The sequence below is a fragment of the Pan paniscus genome, chromosome 12 (assembly GCF_029289425.2).
Source record: "Pan paniscus chromosome 12, NHGRI_mPanPan1-v2.0_pri, whole genome shotgun sequence".
Classification (NCBI taxonomy): domain Eukaryota; kingdom Metazoa; phylum Chordata; class Mammalia; order Primates; family Hominidae; genus Pan; species Pan paniscus.
The window spans coordinates 116144102-116167776 of record NC_073261.2 but is presented as its reverse complement, the minus strand read 5'-3'; the positions used below and the strand labels follow the sequence as shown (position 1 = coordinate 116167776).

Below are 23675 nucleotides of genomic sequence, written 5' to 3'. Positions count from 1 at the left end.
AAGGTGGGGGGATCGCTTGAGCCCAGGAGTATTTGCCCAGCCTGGGTAGCATAGCAAGATCCTGTCTCTACAAAAAAATATATATAAAAAAAAATTAGCCAGGCAGGGTGGTGTGCATCTACAGTCCCAGGTACTTGGGAGGCTGAGGTGGGAAGATCACTTGAGCCCAGGAGTCTGAGGCTGCAATGGGCTCTGATCCCGCCACTGCACTCCAGCCTGAGCGACAGAGTGAGACTCTGTCTCAAGAAACAAAACAAAACTCTGGATTCTGGCCTTCTCCTGGGAAATCCAGATTTGTCTGGGATGATGTTCCTTGAACCCATTTAGTCCAGCAGCCCGGCTTTCCAAAAGTATGTCTGCCTCTCACGGTGCCCAGTAGCTTTAACCAGAGAGCTCAGGAAAGGGCCTGTCTGAATTCAATCACATTCAGCATCTATTTCAGCGTTTTATTAGCTTTCAGTTAAAGTAGCCACGCATTTGAGCCTGATGGTCTTATTGTTTTATGTTGTTCCTTTTGCACATTTCCTGCTTGTTTATCTTTGTGGCACAGGGGCATGTTCTTGGCTGCAGTAACAATGCTGGCCACGGCAGTGCAGCGTTTCCAAATTTCTTCCCTTTATTAACAGGCGGTAATGGAATCTGAATCTTCAAAAACAAATTTTACATACTTGTTCTCTACCATAAAGGTCATCCATACTTATTAGAACGTCGCAAACATACTAAGAGGTAAGAAGGAGACAAAAAATAATATTTTGTCACCCCTGCCCAGGCAACCACTCTTCTATTTGAGTGCTTGTAAGAAGCCTGCTTTTCCAGTATTATCTGACCTGGCAGGGAGTTGGGTAATTGAAAAAGATTATTAAAGAGGGGATCATAAAAATGATATAGACGCCAGGCATGGTGGCTCACGCCTGTAATCCCAGCACTTTGGGAGGCTGAGGCGGGTGGATCATGAGGTCAGGAGATCGAGACCATCCTGGCTAACACGGTGAAACCCTGTCTCTACTAAATATACAAAAAATTAGCTGGGCGTGGTGGCGGGCACCTGTAGTCCCAGCTACTCAGGAGGCTGAGGCAGGAGAATGGCGTGAACCTGGGAGGCGGAGCTTGCAGTGAGCCGAGATCATGCCACTGCACTCCAGCCTGGGTGACAGAGCGAGACTCTGTCTCAAAAAAAAAAAAAAAAATGATATCGACATATTGAGCATTTCGTTTTGACATAAAACGTTTCATTTTCATATAAAACATGCATTTATTCCCCATCTCTTGATACAGGGCCAAGACCTCTCTTGGATTATGGGTCCACTGGCTTCTGTCCTGATATGTCTTTTTTGCACTATCCACACTGTTAATGCATTTTCTGAGATTCTCAGTTTCTGTTTCTGTCAAGTAAAGTAGGAACTAGCACCAAATCCTTGCCGATTTCATATACCGCTGATATTATACAGTTATTTTGTTCATGCCTAATTGAACAGCCATCTTCCCCCAAACATTCAACTCTGTTTCATAAAACCAACTCCTTTTAATTCCTCTTCTGAGGGTTTGCATAAAATTTAATTAACTTTGGTAATTACATAAGTACTACTGGTATAAGCAGGTTTGGAAACAAACGTAACTGAGTCTTGGTGGGCTCAGAGTGCATCTGCCCAAAGGGTCCCACATGCTCTATGCACCCAGAAGGGGACAGAGCATGCCCCATAGTCCAGGGGCAATTAGGGGAAGCAGCTAATGAAGTCTGCTTTCTTCTGGCCTTTTAAAAATCTATGTCATTTTTTTTTTTTGAGGCAGGGTCTCGCTCTGTTGCCCAGGCTAGAGTGCAGTGGCATGATCATGGCTCACTGCTTCTTGGGCTCAAGCAATCCCCCCACCTCGGCCTCCTGAATAGGTGGGACTATTAGGTGCATGCCACCATGCCTGGCTAATTTTTGTATTTTTGTAGAGACAGGATCTCACCATATTGCCCTGGCTGGTCTCGAACTCCTGGGCTCAAGCGATCCATCTGCCTCAGCCTCCCAAGTGCTGGTAAGCCACCACACCCAGCCAAAATTTAAAACACCTGTGCCTCAAAGAATACTGTCAAGAAAGTGAAGAGACAGCTCACAGAATAGGAGAAAATATTTGCGAATTGTATAGATTCTAGACTTGGATCTAGGATATATAAAGAACTCTTACAACTCAATAATACAAGACAACCCAATTAAAAAATGGGCAAAGGACTTGAATAGATGTTTCTCCAAAGATATACAAGTGGCCAAGAAGCACATGACAAGATGCTCAAGATCATTAGTCATGAGGGAAATGCACATGAAAACCACAGCGAGATATCCAGTAAGACTGCCAGAATCAAAAAGTCCTATAAACTCCAGCGGAGATGAGGAAATGGAGAAGGTGGAACCCTCATACGCTGTTGGTAGGACGAAAATGGTGCAGCCTCTTCAGAAAACAGCCTGGCAGTTCCTCAAAAGCTTAAATCTAGAGTTACCATATGACCTAGCAGTTGTACTCCTAGGCATATAAGAATGAAAGAGAAATGAAAACTTACACATAAATGTTTACAGCAGCATTATTCATAGCAGCCAGAAAGTGAAAATGACCAAAATGTCCATCAACTGATGAATGGATAAACAAAATGTAGTCTATCCATACAATGGAATATCACTGAGCAGTAAAAGGAATGAAGTTGAGATTCATGCTACAACATGGACCAACCTTGAAAAGATATGCTAAGTGAATGAAGCCAGTCACAAAAGACCACATATAATACGATTCCATCTATGTGAAATGTCCAGAATAGGCAAATCTGTAGAGACAGAAAGCAGATTAGTTGTTGCCTGGGGCTGGGACTGGGAGGCTGAGGGGAAATGGGGAGTGGCGGTGAATGGGTATATAGTTTCTTTTGGGGAAGATAAAAATGTTCTGGTCAGGTGCCATGGCTCATGCCAACAATCATTGCACTTTGGGAGGCCGAGTCAGGAGGATTGCTTGAGCTCAGGAGTTCCAGATCAGCCTGGGCAACATGGCGAGACCTCTGTCTCTACTAAAAAGAAAAAAATTAGCCAGGTGTGGTGGTGTGTGCCTGTGGTCCCAGCTACTTGGGAGGCTGAGGTGGGAAGATTGTTTGAGCCCAGGAGGTTGAGGTTGCAGGGAGCCATGATCGTGCCACTGCACTCCAGCCTGGGTGACAGAGCAACACCCTGTCTCAAATATAAAACAAACAAACAAATAAAGGGTAAAATTCTCCCTGTCTGAAAAAGGGGGCAGTGATTCTTTACAAAATTGATCATGGTGATGAGCGATGGTTGCACAGTTGTGTCACCATTGAGTTCCTTCCTTCCTTCCTTCTTTCTTCTTTCTTTTCTTTTTTTTTTTTTTTTGACGGAGTCTCACTCTTGCCCAGGCTGGAGTGCAGTGGCGCGATCTCAGCTCACTGCAACCTCCACCTCCTGGGTTCAAGAGATTCTCATGCCTCAACCTCCCAAGTAGCTGGGATTACAGGTGCGTACCACCACACCTGGCTAATTTTTGTATTTTTAGTAGAGATGGAGATTTGCCTTATTGGCCAGGCTGGTCGCAAACTCCTGACCTCAAGTGATCCATCTGCCTCAGTCTCCCAAAGTGCTGGGATTACACAGCCAACTGTGGAATTTAAATATGTGAATTGTATGGTGTGTGAACCACAAGTGTTCTGCCTATCCATATGCCTCCCACTCACCTTCCCTCTCCCCATCTCACTGTTCTGGTAAGGGAGGTTCTTGCTTTCCTTTCAGCCTGTTTGGGACCTTACTTCCTTTTTCCCTTCCCCATCCCTTGTAGCCCCTTCTCAAGAGAGAGAAGACACCTTGATTCCCACCTACGCTCTGCTAAAACTTTTCCGTTCTAGTCTTGAATCTCTCTCTCTTAAGAACTGATTTCCCAGTAGGGTTTATGTTTGGAGCTAAATTAGTCCTCCCGGAAGCAGTTGACTTCATCTTCCAGCAGCTGTGCCATCAGCAGAGGCCATGCATGCTGGGGCAAGATCCAGGCCTATCCCTTCCTCTGCAGTCCCCTGGGGACGTCTGGGATCTGGTTCCTTGGTTGGGCCACGCTTAGCTCACCTTCGCATGGGTGTCTCAATGCCAGGGTGTCAGGAGAGCTACAGTAGCCAGCTCAGGCCCCCCCAGGGAGAGCTGGGGAGGGAGCTGAGGGCCTGGTGCCCCCCATCAGGAGGGACCTTTGGAGTCTTTCTTGGCTCTGCCCAGGCCTTCTGAGCACACAGAGATCACTCCAGCCCTCTGCCCTCTCTGTAGCTGAATGAAAAGACTCTTCTAGTCTTTCTGGCCAACTAGTAAGCTCTTTGAAGGTGGGTACCATTCTTGACATTAGAAAAAACTCAGAGCCGTTTGGATACTGAATATTTTTGACATGCTCTGGTCACTGAACGAGAAGACTCTTCATGAAAATGATGCTTTGTCAGCTCTGTAGAGAAAGGCGATTGGAATTTTGGTTGACCAGGTTAGGGTAAGGGAAGAATGAATCCCCAGGGTCCTAAGCTGGCAGGCAGTCGTGCCGATGCAGTTCTCATCTCTGCTGTCAATTTGCCAGGAGACTCAGAAAAAGGCCGCTATGCCTTTCTGCACCTCAGTTTCCTCATCTGTCAAATGGGCAGTGTTTTGGGCGTGCTGGGCACAAGTTTGTCTGAGAACCAGCTGAGGCCTGTGTTGCGCATGGGACCTACTATTATTCTTTATAATATTAATACCAAGGACATTTAACACCTGCAACAGCAAGAACAAGCACAGTCTCAGAAGGAAAGCCCGTCCTCTAAAAGAGTGTCTGTAGAGCAGAGAAGCCCCCAGTGCCGTCCGTCTCTTTCTGCCGAGCTCCTGTGCCAGTGCTGTCGTGGGGGGCCCTGTCTGCAGGTGTGGGGATACTGATTCAGGGCCAGTGGCCCCTGGCAACTGGTTTGTCTTTTAGAGAAGGCAGGACTGAAATGATCAGCTTTCCATGTAGGGCCAGACTGTGGGCAGGTTTCTTTTTAAATTTTTAAAATTTTTTTGAGACAGGATCTTGCTCTCTCACCCAGGCTGGAGTGCAGTGACGTGATCAGGGCTCACTGCAGCCTTGACTTCCCAGGCTCAAGCAATCCTCCTGCCTCAGCCTCCCCAGGTAGCTGGGATTACGGCGTGTGCCACTATGCCCGGCTAATTTTTTTGAGTTTTAGTAGACGATGTCTCACTATGTGGCCCAGATTGGTCTTGAACTCTTGGACAATCTTCCCACCTCAGCCTCCCAAAGTTCTGGGATTACAGGCGTGAGCCACCACACCTGGTCTCAAATACAATTTTATTGGAACAGCTACACTCATTTGCTTTATGTCATTGTGTCCGGCTACCCTCATGCAGCAGGCAGAGATCTGCTGACCCCTGGTCTGGAATGTGGAATGCTGGATCCCTGGGTTGAGGGACTTTTTTAATGGTAAGTACCCATATTTAGATCTTTTTTACTGTGGTTTTGTGATGTGATCTGTCATCTCCTCTGGGCTTGCATTTCTCCAGTGACAAGGCACTCACTCCTCCCACGGCGATGCGTTCCAGCCGTCGAATTATGTAGTTCTACTGCTTAATCCTTCCTTAACTTGCTCTTCCTGAAGCCTCAACTCACTCTCTTCTTTCTCAACCCCTCAGGCCCAGCAGAAGTCCTCTCTGTCTTCTCCAGGCGCAGCCCTTCAGCCATACAATCCTGCATGTCCTCGTTCTTCATTCCACAAATACGTTCTAAGGGCCTCCTGCCTTTCAGGCACTTCAGAGGACCTTCTGGAAGCTTCCCAGGGCCTGCTATCTTCCCTGTACTGTAAGGGGACACTTTGCTCAACTGTTCACTTGAACAGAGTCTTCAGTCTCTTCTAGTGAATTCTGGGCTGAAACCAATGTCGACTTGGCCACATTAAGGCCACGGTCATGGTCGGCCACCTTCCAGGTTGACTTGCCAGGGTGTCCTGGGTTGGTTTGTTTTACAGAAGCAGAGCTCCCAGGGCTCATCGCACAGCCATGGCCGAGGTGTGGGGACTCAAATTCCGGGCCCTTGGCTGTGCTCACATTCTTTCCATTATCCGACGCACTGAGGCAGAGACAGGAATTTTAACTACTCAAATACTACTGTTTACGTATTTTACTTTGACTTCTTTCTGGGTTCTTGCATAGGCTTCAAGGAGGGAGGATATGGATGTGAGCTTATTGTACAAATGCCCTGGGTTTTCCAAACGTGTCTGATCTTAAATACACAGCCCTGCGTGCTGACCTTGTGTTAGAACTTAATGATGCGACGTTTGCTTTGCAAACTGTGGTCCCCTCCTCATAGATCCTTCAATTCAACAATTGAATTCAACAAGCCCCCGGGCACCCACCGTGCACCAGGCACTGTGTTAGGTGCTGCAGAGATGAAGATGAGGAGGATGATGGCCTGTGCCCAGGCAGGAAACAGACTAGCAGAAGGACAGGAAGCAAAGTGGGCATGTGTACCATGTGTTTAAAGCCTGAGGGAACAACTGGTAGGATCCTCCTGGGGCTAGGTGGTGGCAGCAGCAAAGAGAGGGGACATTTGAATTGGGCTTTGAAGGGTGCATAAGAGTTTAACGGGACAGCCACACCACTGATCACTCAGAAGTAGGTGGGTTGTGAATCTTCAGCATTCTGGAAAATGTAAAAAGTTGTTCAGTGGGCAGCAGTAAAGAGGGTTTCGTTTTCCTGGAGACACTGCTGCAACTTTGCTGGCTTATACAGGGACACCCAGAGAGCGGGTGGGAAAATCAAGAACTGTGTCACCTCCTCCGTTCTTGCCCACTGTCCAGGGCTCAAGGAGATTGGGGAGCAGTTTGCAAAGGCATTTGAAGATTAGGCTCCACAGAGATGGACACTTTTTTTTTTTCCTAAATAGATACAGAGTAACCTTGTGAAGGTTTCTTTTGGGCCTAAGTAGGGGACGCACAGGGCATGGCTATGAAGGTCTCAGAAACTGGTACCTACTTTCCTCTTATTTGGCACCGGGAGCCCCTGCTGGAGGACATGTTCTAGTGACAGCCTTGGGCTCAGGCTTGGAGAGTGCATTCTCTTCCCCAGGAACACTAGTCACAGCTCAGTAATTCACCCCAGGGACCGCACAGAGCAGGTGGGATGGTATTGATTTGTGGGCCTTTTGGCAAAACGTACTCATTCCCAACTGGCGAGGGAACCGCCAGTTCATTTATTCATTTGCTCTTCTGAGTCCAGCAACAACCTTATGAGGCAGGTGTTACCTCTGGTTTCTGTTTAAACTGATGCCCAGCAAGGTAGGGCAATTTGCCTAAGGACACGCAGCTCCTAAGCCACTAAACCTCCCGCTCGCCTGGAAGAGAAGACAGGACGGGCCTATAGTGAATCATGAGTGCAGCATGAGAGTGTTAAAGGTCACAGGACGCCTCTTAGTGCCAAGGGAGTTCATAGTGGAGACCCCTTTTGCCTGAGGGACTGGGGAGGTGGTGGTTTTGAACTGGGACTTGAAGGACAGACTGGGGTAAGAGCAAGAGGAGAAGCTTGAAGGAGGATGGTGTGTGCCAGGACGGTGGGACTCAGAGGGTGGTGGGGGGCACATCCACTGTCCCCTTCCATCCTGCAGCCACTCCCTGAGGTGGCATTTCCTTGAATGACAGGAGAGGAGCCTGAGGCACGGGAAGATTAAGTAACCGGTCCTACGTATAAGGTGGCATTTGAACCCAGGTCTACCTGGCTCCATAGCCAGGCCCCGTGCCCCACACACCACACCACCTGGCGCTTGGCCAACAGGAAATCACGTCCCCCAGTGTGTAAGTCAGGGAGGCGGAGGTGCTGAGATGCTCTCACCTGTGGGCTCCCGGGCCCAGCCATGCTCTTGGTGTTCCCTCAGGCCCTGGCTTCCCCCCTCCCTCCAGGTAGACCTGTGCTTGTGCCCCTGTGCATTCTCCCACAGACTGCTCCCTGAGGGGCCACCCATCTCCAAATCCCAGCTGCATATCCACATCTGTAGAGTGTTTTAAAATAGTGATGGTAGCCTAGGCAACATAGCAAGAGCCCATCACCCCCAAAAATACAAAATTAGCTAGGCATGGTGGCACATGCCTGTAGTCCCAGCTACTTGGGAGGCTGAGGTGGGAGGATACCTTGAGCCCAGGAGGTTGAGGCTGCAGTGAGCTATGATTGCACCACTGCACTCCAGCCTGGGTGACACAGCGAGACTCTGTGTCTAAAAAAAAAAGATGGTGATGCTGTCCAGGCTTGACGTAGGAGCCTTCCGTTCCTCCTCAGGGCCTGTGCTCTCCTTTTGAGGAACAGCCTCCTTTTAGTAAAGGTGAGGGTGGCTGAGGTGGGACATGAGAGGCTTGCAGTACCCACCAAGCCAGGCCAGCCACATGGCCAAGTTCTCAACTCCTGGCCCAGCCCAGGTTGTCAGCTCTCTCAGGTTTTGTTCTTTCTCCTGCGTGCTTTCCCCCTGTTCTTCTGCACTGTTATCTTTCCTCTTCATCTGAGGCCATGTCTTTACCTTATGTGGTGCTGATGCGGGCCGGGGAAGCTGTGGCAGGGGCCCGGGAACCACCCCAGGGGGATGCAGAGGGAGTGGACCCTGTGGGGCTCGGCCATGGCAGAATTCTGCTCTGATTGGCTTTAGATCGTCGCCTGTGACAGCGTTTCCTCCGAGGAGTGTGTTAGGAAGAGGAGAAATGCCTCCTGCATCTTTATTAGATCCCTTCAGATGGAAATCCAGCAGAAAGCCGATGTTCTTGTAAATATCACGACCTCCCTCCCCATGAAGTGTTTGTAGAACAGTTATTTACTCGTTTTGTTTTCCCCACCTGCAGTTTACAGAAGAAAATCAAGAAAGCGTGTTTTTCCTCCCTGCATAATCCCATCCCCGACTGTAACAACAACAAAACCGTCCTCCTGTTAGGAAGCAGCAGTGACTTCTTTAGGCAGGAAAAAAAAAAAAAAAGTGTGCTATGCCAGAAAGCAGGAGCAGCTGGGAAGGGAGAGGGAGGGGGCCACACCTGGCCTACCCCCAGTCACCTTTTACCCAGGGATCCCCTGAGGAAAACAAGCTGTGACCTTGAGCCGGCACCGCCCCAGGGCTGAAACCCCAGCCCTGTCTGAAGGGTTCCTTTCACGTGTCCAACACGGCCCCGTGCTGTATAGCAGCCCTGGTGGAAGGCGCCTTTCTCCTGTACCTGGAGGAGTTGCTGGAAGAAGGAGAAGGCTCAGCACCAGCTTCTGGCTAAAATCGTGGCCGATGGCTGGATGATTCTGGCCCCACTTTAATAAACAGGATAGATGTGCGGTAACATCAGGTTGTCAGGCCCTATTTTGTGATAGAAAGGATGAGGAGGGAAACAAGCACAAATCAGTAGTGTCACAATCTCAACCACTTCTTCCATTTTTGTTAATAGAATCGGAGTCTCACTGTGTTGTCCAGACTGGTCCTGAACTCCCAGCTGATACGGAAGTGGGGCAGGGAAGTGCTGGGAGGAGAAGGGCGGGTCCCTGTCTGGGGCTCCACCCCTGGGCCCATGCCCACAGCCCTAGGTGAGGACAGACACTCCTGCCTTTACACCCAAATGCTGCATTTCCCAAGACCACCCTGGCCCACCACACTCCCATCCTGTGCCTATAAAAACCGCGAGAGCCCAGCAGGCACACACAGAAGCGGCTGGACATTGAGAGGAACACGTGGGTGGAAGAAGACACACGTGGCTGGACATCGAGAGGACGTCGGGGGAACATGCCCTGGGGAAGAGCACACAACAGATGCCGGCACGCTGGCAGGCCACTGACCAGCAGAATGCCCCGGAGTTTGGCCGGGGCGGTCGGAGAAGAGTCAGGAAAACCATCTCCCTTCTGGCTCCCCCATCTGCTGGGGGAGCTCAATAAAACCTTGCACTCATTCTCCAAGCCCACGTGTGATCTTCTGGTACACCAAGGCAGGAACCAGGGATACAGAAAGTCCTCTGTCCTTATGATAAGGCAGGGGTATAATTGAGCTGACTAACACAAGCTGCCTACAGATGGCAAACTAAAAGAGCACCCTGAATGCCCACCGGGGCTTCAGCTGTAAACATTCACTCCTAGACACTACCATGGGGTTGGAGCCCCACAGCCTGCCCGTCTGCATGCTCCCCTCGAGGTTTGACCCGTCTGCATGCTCCCCTCGAGGTTTGACCCGTCTGCATGCTCCCCTCGAGGTTTGACCCGTCTGCATGCTCCCCTCGAGGTTTGACCCGTCTGCATGCTCCCCTCGAGGTTTGACCTGTCTGCATGCTCCCCTAGAGGTTTGAGCAGTGGGACACTGACGAAGCGAGCCATACCCCCATCACACGCCCTTTGAGGGGGAAAAGGGAACCTTTCCCGTTTCACAGCCACATTTTCCTGCTGTTTTCTGAAATTCCTGGTGGCCGCTCCCTTGGTGTCCATGGGTGTCTGGTGTGTGCCTACGTTTGCTGCGGGCTGGCTCGGCGAGGGGGAGGTGGGCAGCTGGGGGCTCTCTGGACCCTGCGGCTGGCATGGGTTAGTGGCTCCGTGTCACCTGGTTCCTCTCACCTCTGTTTTCCCTACTAGCCCCTGCAGGCAGGAGACTTCAACGCAGAGATTAAGAAGTTGAGATGTCTTTGTTCCCAGAGGAAAGTCCCTACAGGCCCCGGCCTCATGGCCTCTGTGACAGCAGCAGGATTAGAGGCAGAGTTGGCCCAGAGGGAACATTTCTCCCACCCTCTGTCCCTCGGGGACCCCACTTCCCAGGTGGCCTGGAGGATGAAGTCAGGGCTCTGGCCCCATTGAGGGCCTGGAACTCTTTAGAGCCCATCAGGACCAAGCTCCGGTGGCCTTCCAGGCCCACTCAGTGGCTGGCGGTCCCACCTCCAAACGCAGGCAGACCACACTCCCTGAAGGGCAGTGGCAAGGCCAGGCCAGCACCTCTCCACTCTGAGGAAGGGGCCTTACCCAGATCCCCGTGTCCCCCACAGCGGTGGCGGTTTTATTGATGTATTGTGAAGGCACAGGGAGGGCCCTTTCCAGAGCAGGCTGCATCTCCCCTCAGCTTCCACACTCTGAACCTGCCTCCTGCCTCCTTCCACAGTGCCCGCCAGGTCCACAGTGCCCGCCGGGTCCACAGCGCCCGCCGGGTCCACAGCGCCCGCCGGGTCCACAGCGCCCACCCGGTTTGATGTAGGCTGAGCACACCGTCACTAACTCATTCCTTCATTCATTCTTCACTGTGTGGGGTGTCGGGACCCAGCACGGGCTCCTGGCGCAGCAGGCCTCAGACCCTGGGGAGAGCTTTGCTGGAGGAAGTGCAGTGCCAAGGACCCATGTCCTCATTCCCCCTGGGTAGAGCGTGTCGGGTGACTCTGCTGCGGTCTCCAGGAGCTGGCAAGGGAGGGGTGCACCACCAGGGAAGGGAATTCCAGGCAGCAGGCACCAGGAGCCTCATCCAAGGGAAAGAGAAGTTCCCTAGACTCCCAGGCAGGCCTTGGAGAGTACCTGAGGTCCCGTTTCATGGGAGACTTGTCTCACAAAGCGAATGAGCTCAAATACGGAAGATGGAGAAATGGAAAACAGAAACAGAGCAGAACCTCCACCTGCTGGGTGGATGTTAACTGAATCTTTTTTTTTTTTGAGATGGAATCTTGCTCTGTCACCCAGGCTGGAGTGCAGTGGCACGATCTCTGTTCACTGTAACCTCTGCCTTACGGGTTCAAGCGATTCTCATACCTCAGCCTCCCCAGTAGCCAGGATTCCAGGCACCCGCCACCACACCTGGCAAAATTTTTGTATTTTTAGTAGAGACAGGATTTCACCATTCTGGCCAGGCTGGTCTGAAACTCCTGACCTCGGGTGATCCGCCCACCTGGGCCTCCCAAAGTGCTGGCGTGAGCCACCATGCCGCCCGGCCTTACCTGAATCTTATCACACATTCCTTTGGAAAACGAATCTCCTGTGATGGGAAACCAGCCATTTTCCTGGTGAGGCCTCAGCCCTGTAGCCATTCCAGCATAGTTAACCTGGGACTCTCTTCTCCTCTCTTGTCTCTCCTCTTCCTCCTATCTGGCCTGCTTGCTCCGTTCTCACCTGCTTTCTGTCTCTCTCCTCACCACGTGCCTTTGGATGTTCTGAATATGCTTTTGTTTGCCTGTCCAGCAGTATTCTCTCCACGGTCTCCTCCTGGGTGTCTGGCGTGTGCCTTGCGTGTGCTGCGGGCTGGGATCCGTGGGAATGACATAGCCGGACATGGTCCTGAGCCTGTTGGCCTGGGGACTCCTTTTCTGTCATACTAGATGAGACAGGCGAGACTGCCCTGGAAAGCCTGGCGTGTCTGGCCTCCCCAGTGCTGGACGGTGGCCAGTGTGGTTTTCCAGGCGAGTCTGTGGGCTCCTGGGTGGGTGGTCGGGCTCGTGGGGAGATCCCAAGCAATGGTTGTAGAGGGATGGGAGGGAATGGGTGGATCCCAGAGAGAGAGAGAGAGAGAGAGAGCAGGCTGGTTCCACTGTGGCCTCGTTGTCTAATGAGGAGAGTGTACAGATAAGTCATGCTTTGTTTTGCTCTGTCTCTGGAATTTTAATCAGTTGCCCTAATTGCCTTCAAATTATTGGAAGGGAAAAACGCCAGCAGAGGGTCCTGACAGTTCCCAGATGTCTAGCTGAGGACTTATCTTCTCATTGTTCTTGGGAAACCAGTCAGGTTTAGGGACTTGAGGTGGATGATTCATTAATTCTTTTAAACTGATTTCCTCAGCCATGTACACATGTGTGAAAGCCCTTCTTATGTTATCAGTATTACCCTAATATATCAGAGGGCTAGGATTTCTCATAAGGCGACCGTTATCTTTTGATAATCACATAAATAACGTTTCCATAGTTCTCGAAAGCTTGCCAGATGCTTTCATGTACATTAGCTAACTTCTTAAATTTTTTTTTTTTTTTTTTTGAGATAGGGTCTCACTCTTGTCAACCAGGATGGAGTGCAGTGGCATGATCTCTGCTCACTGCAACCTCTGCCTCCCAGGTTCAAGCAATTTTCCTGCTTCGGCTTCCCGAGTAGCTGGGATTATAGGCGCCCGCCACCATGCCTGCCTAATTTTTGTATTTTTAATAGAGATGGTGTTTCATCATGTTGGCCTCAGACTCCTGACCTCAAGTGATCCATCTGCCTCAGCCTCCCAAAGTGTTGGGATTACAGGCGTGAGCTGCCATGTGTGGCTGACATTAGCTAATGTAATTCTTACAATAATCTTATGAATTGGGATTCTCATCTCTTTTAAAATGAGGAAACTGAGGCTCAGAGAGGTTAAGTCATGTGCCCAAGATCACTTAGCTAGTAAGTGATGGGCAGGGCTGTGGAGCTGGTTCACTTGACTCTGCTGCCATTGCATCCAGTTTGCTCTGCCAGCGAGTCAATTGAGCATTTGGAGCATTTGCTGTGTGCCAGCCTCATGGAGGCAAACGGAGCTTCAGAACCCAGGTGTCGAGAATGAGCTGTTGGCACTCAGTCCTGGAGTGGCAGCATGGGGGGCGGGGGCAGGAGCGTGGGGGACAACAGTCCAGGGAGGGCCACATGACAGCAAGCAGAGCCTCGAATGCCTGAGTCCTGGCTCCAGAGAGAGGCCAGCCTGAGCTCCTCCATGTCCTACTCCTGTGGATAGACCCCCCGGAATGCAGGGGGCTGGGCTGAGCAAGAGGAGGAGAGGACAGGGAAGGAACATGTCTGCTTCTTTCCTTCAGGAAAGGAAAGGTGAGCTGGGCGATGGGGAAGGCCTCCACGGTGTTCTGTTGTAACGTTCTGCCACTTGGCAGCCTCACCGGGGACATATCAGCCCCAGGCTGATTATCTGCAGACCGGGATCCCATTTCTGCTGCTTTGGGAGAGAAGGGAGGGTAGCCCTGAGGCCATCCCAAATGCGAGTCTGTTCACAGAGGGGCTCTCCTGGCACCTTCCCCAGCCCAGACGCTGAGGAGGGCAGCCAGAAGCCCCTGCATCAGGTAGGAGTGCTGAGTCATGAGATTGGGTTGAATGGTGGCTTTAGCACAGCTGTGGCCTGTGTTAGAGAGGATGAGTTTGGACCATTCCTGAGCAGAGGGGGACCTCAGAGGACAGTCGGACTGGGGAATCCCTGGCCCAGAGAGGGAAACTGGTTTTCCCAGAGTCACACAGCTAGGCGCCCCTTTGATGGTTCTCTCAGTGACTCACGCCTGTAATCTCAGCATTTTGGGAGGCCAAGGTGGGAGGATTACTTGAGCCTAGGAGGTTGAGGCTGCAGTGAACCATGATCATACCACTGCATTCCAGCCTGGCCAACAGAGCAAGACCTTGTCTCAAAAAATAAATAAAAAATAAAACCCATTCTCATTCTAACCCATACTGTATCTGATTTTTTTCCTGAGGTAGGCTTGAGATGGGAGGGTTGTTATTTTTTGTAAATGCATTAGGGGGCGGAGTGGTGGGAGAGTGATTCCCCTGCAGCCCTTCTGAGGCCACTGCCACACCATGGCAAGAAAAGTATTTCTGACTCCTGGAGCTCCACGGTGTGACAGGTGGGCAGGAGCTGCTGGGGGTGCTGGGCAGAGTTTTACCGTCCAGCACCCCCATTTCTGCTGCTCTGATAACTTGGATCGACTGAAGAACCTTGGGGCTTTCTTGGCTGTTTGTAGGAGCTTCCAGAAGCGACCTTTCGGGATGCCTCTTACATAGTCCTGCCTATACCCTCTACACGTGGCGTTTCAGGTCTGGAGAGTCATGTGGTGTAGCTGTATTTCTGGGAAGTGTATGACCCGAAGCCTCCTCCTGTCAGAACCACCGGGGAGCTCACAAGCTAAAGTGCAGATTCCTGGGTCATCCCAGACCTGCTGAAGCCAAATCTTTAGGGTGGGGCCAGGAATCTGCATTTTAAACAAGCTCCAGAGGTGGCTCTGAGGCCAGCCACAGTTTGGGCACGGCAAGGCTGGGGAGCCAGGCTTGTTTCGGATCTCCAGTCCTTGTGTGGGCTGCGTGACCTTGGATGAGTTATTTCCCATCTCTGAGCCTTGGTTCTCTGGTCTGTTAAGTGGCAATCTTGCCCCTTCTGTTTTAGGCACTGTCGGGGTTGCCTGCCTTCTGGTAAGCGTTTAGTGCCCTGAGCCGACTCAGCTGGTGCTCAAGGAGGCCTGGTGATTCAGGGCGCTTGGCCGGGTGGTGGGGTGGGACACCCCAGAGGGAAGGGCACTGGTCCCAGCTTGGTGGGGCAGGCCACCTGGAGGAGGGGTGGACCTTGGGAGTGGGTTATATTAGGGCCTCCAGGCCTCAGTTTGGGAGGAGCTTGCAGTGACCTTGGAGATGGTAGTGACCTTGTCCTCCTGCCCTGCCTGGGTGCACAGGCTTCCAGCACGTGGGTGGCAAAGGTCCTAGAGAGCACCCAGAGGGGGGTGTCTGCCTGGGGTTGAGTGTGGGAGCTGGGCCCAGAGCCCCCACTTCTGCCTGGCAGCCGGGGGTCCCTCCAGGAAGCTGAGGTTGTTTTCTTGAACAGTAAGGACTGGCCAGAGCCCTGAGCACCGAGAGGTGAGGGTGAGGCCCCCCCTACTCTTTCCCCCACCCTCCTGGGAACGACTGCCGACATCAGGGAAGGGAGGGGCCCCAAGGCCAGTGACCTGGAATGCGATGGCCAGGGAGGCAGAAGCTGGAGGCTGTGTGGGGCACGAGGAGGCCGATCGAGTGGCCCGGGGGAGACTCCTCGCTGCTTCCCTCGGGATGGTTTCCATGAACTTCCCTCCTCGGCCCTGACTGCCTCCTCTCCTAAGCTCCCGCCTCCTTTTTTTTTTTTTTTCGGAGACAGTGTCTCACTCTGTCACCCAGGCTGGAGTGCGGTGGTGCGATCATGGCTCACTGTAGCCTCGACCTCCCCCGGCTCAGGTGATCCTCCCACCTCAGCCTTCCAAGTAGCTGGGACTACAGGTGCATGCCCCCACACCAGACTAATTTTTGTATATTTTGTAGAGATGAGTTTTGCCATGTTGCCCAGGCTGGTCTTGAACTCCTGGGCTCAAACAATCCTCCTGCCTCGGCCTCCCAGAGTGCTGGGTTTATAGGTGTGAGTCACTGCACCTGACCATCCCTCCCCGCTTTTATGTCCTTTTCTCCCTCTCTGAGGTAGGGGGCCCAAGCCCTCCTCCCCAAGCCCTGTCCACTGTGGGGCCTTCTACAATGTGAGCTTGTACATCTCTGTGATGTCACCCAGGTGCCACCAGGTGTGTGTGTCCTGATGCCTTTGGCCACCAGCCTCAAAATCTCCCAGAGTTCCAGGTGCTTGGTGGAAGGGATTCATGTACCCCTATCCCCATCCCTAAATGAGAGTGTCCACACCACCCGCCCTGAGTTCTGAACTTAGCCACCTCATGTATGGAAGGAGAAATGGAGGCCGCCAGAGAGGTCTAGGCCTCCGACCCTGACCTTGCTCCTCTTGGATGGTATTGGGTGGCATTCCAGGACAGCTGGGATCTTGGTCATCCAGTGGGTGCCCTCACTGTGCACCTGCCTCCAGGTGGTGGCGCGGTAATTGCAAGAGCGTGAGCCCCTCCTCTGGGGCATGTTCTTGGAAATAAATACACCTCGTGTCATGGAGATGGGCACACGAGGTGCCAGCTATTTGAACAGACAGCCCGGAGTCTGTGCAGGAGTTGGAGGTAGAGCGGGTCAAAGGCTTGCGGAGGGACAGGTGGGTCTCCCATGGATGGCTTTTCTTGGAGGCTGCAGCCAGGAGCCATTGTTTCTCTTCCCACCTGACCTTGGGTGGTTCCCCTTCAGCCCTGGCGTTATGATGTCCCGCCCAACCCCCAACTGCACACCTCCCTCCCCCTTAGCTGCTTCAAAGCCTAAGGTGTGGCAACAGCTAACAGGTGCTTGGTGGTCCCCGCCCACCCTCCCTCAGGCTCCCTACACCCACCTGAGTGGGCCTTTCTGTGTTCACTTCAGGGATGAGGCTTGGAGAAGAGGGTGTGTGAGGGGGTGCGGGTGGCCCTCCAGACTGGACCTAGGCCTGCTGCATTCTGGGTTGAGGTCCTCTTGCTGCCTTTCTGTGAGCGAGCCTCGCCTGCTGGGTGCTGAGCCCACACCGCATGTCCTCGGCCTCCCATTGAGATCAGCTATACGTGATATAGACCAGGGATGCACGCCTCATGAGGAGGCGCTCACTCCCCCAGACACACTGAGTACTCTTTCCTCGAGCTCAGTGCAGTTCGTCCACGTTTGCCCAGCAGCACGCCTGCCGCAACGTTGTCAACATTTATTCGCGGTTGCTGCTGCCTCCCTCCTGGACCGCCCATTCCCTGGGCCCTGTCTGGTGGTGGCCGGCCTTGGAGAGCTGGCCTCTCAGCACAGCACCGGGCACCAGGGCTCAAGGTCAGTGGGTGTGTCTTTGGGTCCCTTAAGGAGCAAAGTCTCATAATTTGCTTTATTTTGTTTTTTTATTATTATTAATTTTTTTTGAGACAGTTCTTGCTCTGTCGCCCAGGCTGGAGTGCAGTGGTGTGATCTCGTCTCACTGCAACCTCTGCCTCCCGGGTTCAAGCGATTCTTGTGCCTCAGCCTCCTGAGTATCTGGGACTACAGGCACCCGCCACCACACCCAGCTAATTTTTGTATTTTTGGTAGAGATGGGGTTTCACCATGTTGGCCATGCTGGTCTCGAACTCCTGACCTCAGGTGATCCACCTGCCTTGGCCTCCCAAAGTGCTGAGATTACAGGCATGAGCCACCACGCCTGGCCCCTTAATTTACTTTAAATAAAGATCTGGTTCTCCCAGATGAGGTTCACAGACAGCTGTTCCAAGAGCACATCTGTCTGGCATCAGGAGACTCACCCATACCAAGCTCACAGTGCTGGCCATGATCCGACTCCCGCCCCGCAGCTCAAGCTTGGTCTGGAGACCTTCTCTGGCACCTGCCCTGGCTCCCCAGCCCCGGGCTTCCTGCATTGTGTGCTTCCACTCCCGTCTTCTCCACTAGGAGCTCTGTGGTACGGGCTTTCTGCATCTTGACCTCTGGGCCTCCCACCACAGCACGGTGAAGGCACCATTTCACTGCTAGATCCAAGGATGCTGGGGCCGGGGGCAGCTCTGAGTGTGTCTCATACAGTGACCTTGTTTGAGGAGGCTGTGTAGGCCCAGGATGTTCCTTGGGTGAGGGACGCCAGGTTCCTTGATGTGTTGGGACAAAGACGTTGGCTGGGCGAGGAGGCTGCCTGAGATCCCACAGTGAGGCTGGCCCTGCCCTTGCTCGCCCAGCTGATCTGACACCCTCCAGATGGCCCAACAGAGACCGGGAGGAGCATCTGGTGGAGGACCTGGGTGTTCTGTCTGGAGATTTCCCATTGCTTTTCCAGTTTATTGTCATCTGCTTGGGACTTGAGGGTAACTTCATCTCTCAAAATAGGCTGAGACTTTTTACAGTTAGATATTTAATATACAGATGACGGGCGGATGGTAGTGTTGTTTTAAGGGGGGATTTTGTTGTTGTTGTTGTTTTGAGACAGAGTCTTGCTCTGTCACCCAGGCTAGAGTGCGAGCTCGATCATAGCTCACTGCAACCTCAAACTCCCAGGCTCAAGTGATCCTCCCACCTCAGCATCCTGAATAGCTGGGACTACAGGTGTGCGCCACCACGCATGGCTAATTTTTTGTAGAGATGGGATGTTGCCATGTTACCCAGACTGGTCTTAAACTCCTGGGCTCAACTAAAATTTTAATCTCCAATTCATACATTTCAGAAAGTATAATAATATGTAAAGCAAAATCATAATAGCAACAACAATCACTGTCATCCCACGGGTTGGTTTAGATGTAAATTTTATGCTTCCTTGCAAAAATGTGTCGAAAGTGCCAGAAAAGCCCTTGTCCCATATCACAGTCCCATGACCCACACTCCCATGGAAAGCCTTAGAACTGCTGTCAGTGTGAGCCCTGTGCTGGAGTGGAGGGTGACAGAGCTTCGGACATGAGCAGCCTCTGCTGCTGCGGCCACCCCCGCCGGCCCTGGATCCCCACACAGTGTGGGGTGTTCAGGATTCCTCATGTGACCCTTACCCTGCCTGCCCTGGGACTGTGTGCCTGTGTGCTTGCATGTGTGTATGTGCGTGTGTGCCCATATGCATGTGTAGGTGTGTGCATATGTGTATATAGGTGTGTGCCTGTGTGTATATACCTGTGTAGGTGTGTATGTGTGTACATGTGCATTGTAGATGTGTGTGCACATGGTGACCTCAGTTCCAAAGCTTTCCATGTGTGTGTCCATACACATGTGTAGGTGTGTGTCTGTGTGTGCATATGCGCATACACATGTATAGGTGTGTGCATGTGTGCACACGTGCATGTGTAGGTGTGTGTGTGCATTGTGTGTAGGTTTGTGCATGTGTGTGCCTACGTGTGTGTAGGGGTGTGTGTGTGTACACATATGCATGTGTGGGTGTGTGTGCAGTGTGTGTAGGTTTGTGCATGCGTGTGCATACGTGTGCGTAGGTGTGCATGTGTGTGCACATATGCACGTGTAGGTGTGTGTGTGCAGTGTGTGTAGGTTTGTGTGTGTGTGTGCATATGTGTGTGTAGGTGTGTGTGCGTGTCAGCATATGTGTGTCTGCATTCACTCGGCCAGAGCTCCTTGAGGGCAGGGTGGTTCCCACCTCTCTGTTCCCCCAGCTCCCAGCTCTGGCCTGGCTTTTAATCACAGAGTAAGTCAAGCCTGCTTTGGGAGCCTTCTGACTCCCCCAGACACACTGAGTACTCTTTCCTCGAGCTCAGTGCAGTTCGTCCACATTTTCCCAGCAGCACGCCTCCTGCAGCGTTGTCAATATTTATTTGCTGTCGCTGCTGCCTCCCTCCTGGACCGCCCATTCCCCAGGCCCTGTCTGGTGGTGGCCGCCCTTGGGGAGCTGGCCTCTCAGCACAGCGCCGGGCACCGGGGCTCAAGGTCAGTGGATGTGTGTTTGGGCTTGAACTGATGTGTGTGTTTACTGAGCTTTCTCCGCAGCCTGCTCCGGCAGCTCCAAAATGGCATTTCAGGAATTGAATTACCGACATTTCAGTACTTGCGGAATCCAGGAATAGATTATTTGATTGTATCTGTTGGAAGTCATTGCCGTAACTGGCTTCGTTTTCTTCACCAACATCTAAACCGAGTGGGGAGGGACAGCAGGAGAATGCTGTGGTGACTTGATTTTCCCAAAAGCACATCTCCCAAGCTGGCGGCAGCCGATGGCGTTGCCCTGTGACTGGGGGAAGCCTGAGGACTCACAGTCGCCTCAGGCCGGCCACCTTCGCACTGGAACCTGCCCATCACATCAACGAGCCCTCTCAGGCTGAAAACCCTGTGCCGGGGTGGCTGCAGCAACACAAGGATTCCCCTCCAGCTCTGTGGTGTGGGAAGAAGAGGGCCGCTGAGTCCTGCCATGTGAGTCACATGATGCCCGTGGCCTGATTTCTGTGCCCCCATCTTGCCTCTTAGAGTTCGTTGACCTCAGGGCTCACATAACCCTTGTGAGGGGTTGTGATGGCTTCCACAGCCATCATGGCTAGTTAGGATTTTCCTCCAGCCCTTGAGGAATTCTCTTGGGATTTTTTCTGGCCTTGCCCGTCTGCAGAATCCATAGAGGCCCTACAGGAATGTCTGCCTCTGAGTCCATAGTACTTGCAGGCCTGGGAGGCTGGATCAAGGTGGATGTTGACACTTGGTGGGGCCGGAGCCCTGGCTTCCTGGCTGCCTCATAGCTCAGGCCCGTTTGACAGCATTTGTGAGCACCTGTCCCAGGCAGGAGCAAGTTCAACAGCAGCAAGGGCTCCAGGCAGAGGGAAGTGGGCTCTGATAGGACTCAGGGGCAGCCTAAATGTAGCAGAGAACTGAGAGGGGATCCCTGAGGCCTTCTTGGAGGAGGTGGTGGTTAAGCCAGCTAACTTTGTCCATTGGAAACTGTCACCAGGTCCTTATTAATCAAATAATAATGAATATGCCGTGTTGGGATCCACTAGGGAAAGCTGAAATTGAGCTCAAAGGAGGCATAGAAGTTCAGCTTGTAATTTTGAAAAAGGAAAAGGCTCTGGCCTCATTAGGCTGCCCCCAGTGTGTCCTTGAGACCTCCTTACTCCTTGAAATGTGCTTCTTAACGTTTTGGAAAAAACAACTTTCTCCTTCTATACTTAGCCCTTATCTCAATGTGCAGGCGCCTACCTGGCCCACTTATCTTCAAGAAATGTGCTGGGTTAGGCCTCAGGAGTGGCAGGCACACAGATACTGTATTTGGCCTTGGCCTTCTGCCCAAGTGGAGTCTCCGCATTCCTTTGTATGGGCCCATTGGGCATGCCTGGCTAATCTGCGCACCCTCTTTCCACTCTCCTTCCTGCATTTCTCCTTCCCTTCAGTAGTGGCTCCCTTCCCATTCCCCAAATCGCCTCTGCTTTTATCTTCTTCCAATCGAATTCCCATCAGTCGTGGAGCAGGTGGGACACCTGTGTATGTTGCGGGGGCACAGAGAAGCAGCCTGTGCTCACCCATGCCTGCCTGCAGGTGCATGCTTGGGACTTGGCAGTGGGGGAAGATTGTGGGGTTAGGATTTCCAGGCTGGCTTGACACTGACCTGTTTTGTTCCAACCCATACAAGCCCTAAACCCTCATGTGCAGATCCTGCTGGCTCTCTGGGGAACACTTAGTTGGATGCAGGTAGGAAGAGGCTCCAAGGAGCAGAGGAGGGGCTGGCTGAGGGCCAGCCACTTTGTCTGGTCCCCAGAGCGGGGTCTAACATGTGGGAACTGAGCAGCAACTGTGAGCTGGCCCTCAGGCAAGGCTGCCCCATGATGCCAGGGCACATAGGGCAGACTCCAGATGATGGGGCCACTGCTGGCATTGGCCTTTTGCAGGGCACAGGAGTCTGCCAGGGGTGTGTTTTGGAGCCACCCATACAGGTGTACCAGCTTTTGGAAAATCCCAAAGATGTGGTGCCCTGCTCCTGGGGGTCTTGGGGGCTCCCAGGTAGCAACAGCGTTCTGGGAGGACTTGGGCTCAAATTCCAACTTTTCTACCAGGTTTTGGCTATCCTTCATCCCCATGGGGCTCAGTTTCCTCATCTCCAAGCTAAGGGGGCCTATCTAAAGTTGTCACAGAATTGGACGTGTGACGGGGCAGCCCCCTTCACCTGTGGGATCCGAGGCAGAGCTGGCACCTCCAGGCTGTGGGTCCAGTGACCCGGCATGGAGCCAGCAAACAGAGGAGGCACCTCCAGGCTGCAGGGTCCAGTGACCTGGCATGGAGCAAACAGAGGAGGCCAGTGGGCAGGTGGGTGTTACCAGGCCCTGGAGCAGCAGGGGTGGAGCCCTGGGGCCAGGCAGGGCGGGTTTGGGGTGGCATGTGGTTTGTTGTGGCCCTGTCATTTGCAGTTTGGGTTAGTGGGTCTGGCTGGCCACCGGGGTTGGAGGGGAATGCCAGTGGGACTATACATTGTCTCCTTGGAGGTGACTGTGCCCTCAGAACTGAGTGGACAAGCCAGGCTTGTGTCCACACCTGCCCCCGTCTTTTACCCTTTTCTGGCTCTCCTCCAAGAAGAGCTTTTCCTAAATCATTCGCCCTGTTCACCTGGGCTTTGAGGCCCCAGGTGTAGGCCCAGGGGGTGGGGTGGGGTGGGGTGGGGGGATGGTCTCTGACTGGATAGCCCCACCTGGGTAGGAAGCCCCCAGTGTGGCCCCACCTTGGCTGTGACCTGGGGGTCCTGCAGAGCCCTGTGTCCTGTTGCAGTGAGGGGTCAGTCAGTGGGAAGAGTGGACAATTTGGAGACACCATGTCTGTCTCCTCAACGCCAGTCAACACTGTTGCCTTTGTTCCCAGGGCAGCCTTCCCCTTGCCTTCCATTCCAAACTCCTCCTCCTCCCTCTAAGATTCTCTATTCACCTGCTAGAGGAGGCCACCTGAGTGTCAGCCAGGCACTGGACCTGGGCCTGCCCGGAAAGGTCCCTGGGCCTGGTGTGCTCCGGGAACCTCGCTGTCAGGGGTCAGCGTGCCATGGAGGATAGGGAGAGGCATGTGCCCTTGGGGACATCTGGCTTTGTCTGGGGGGTTTTCTGCTGCTCACTGGCTTCAGTTCAGGGCTTGGCTCTGTGCTGCAGCCTTAAGCCAGCGGGCCCAGCCGCCTCCTCCAGGCCCGCCAGCCGCCTCCTTCAGGCCCGCCAGCCGCCTCCTCCAGGCCCGCCAGTGCCTCAGATGTTTCTCTCCTTCTTAGAGGGTGTTTCACATCCTTTCTTTTGTTTGCCCTGATTATTTTTGCAGATGAAGGAATACACACAATGGTCATCTTTGTCTTATTTGAAAGCTAAACACGTTGCTTACACGTTGGGTGCACAGTGAATATGTATCAGTCCAGCGCTTTTCACCATCTGGTCTGGTTTTAGTGTTGCTTTATTTCTGGTCATTCCTCAATCGGGGCTAAAGATCAGAAAAATCGCATCTCCAGGTCCTGAGCCATGGCGAGGAAGCTGGGTGGTGCCCTGTGCTGTGCGGCTAAGGTGGGGGACGAGGGTTGTCGGTGGGGGAAGCCCCATGGGGGCCCCGCTGGAGTCATAGGAGCGAATGGAGCACCCACTCCATGCCTTCTGTCAATTACAAAGCACCTATTATGTCCCGGATACTGTGTCCAACACAGTGGAC

General features: G+C 52.8%; 1 protein-coding gene across 16 annotated transcripts in view; it reads left to right on the top strand.

Moving 5' to 3' along the window:
* Positions 1 to 23675, top strand: part of HPCAL1 (hippocalcin like 1) — a 292220-nt gene that overhangs the window by 209825 nt on the left and 58720 nt on the right. Inside the window, exon 1 of one of the 16 annotated variants that reach the window (XM_057301349.2) lies at positions 13736 to 13760. The exons of 10 other annotated variants lie outside the window; for them this stretch is intronic. The gene's annotated coding sequence lies outside the window, so the exon portion shown is untranslated. Of the gene's footprint in view, positions 1 to 13735; positions 13761 to 19048; positions 19068 to 19806; positions 20439 to 23675 lie in introns of those variants that run through there. 5 more of the 16 variants (XM_057301348.2, XM_003826957.4, XM_034952599.3 and 2 more) reach the window with 5 other exon arrangements.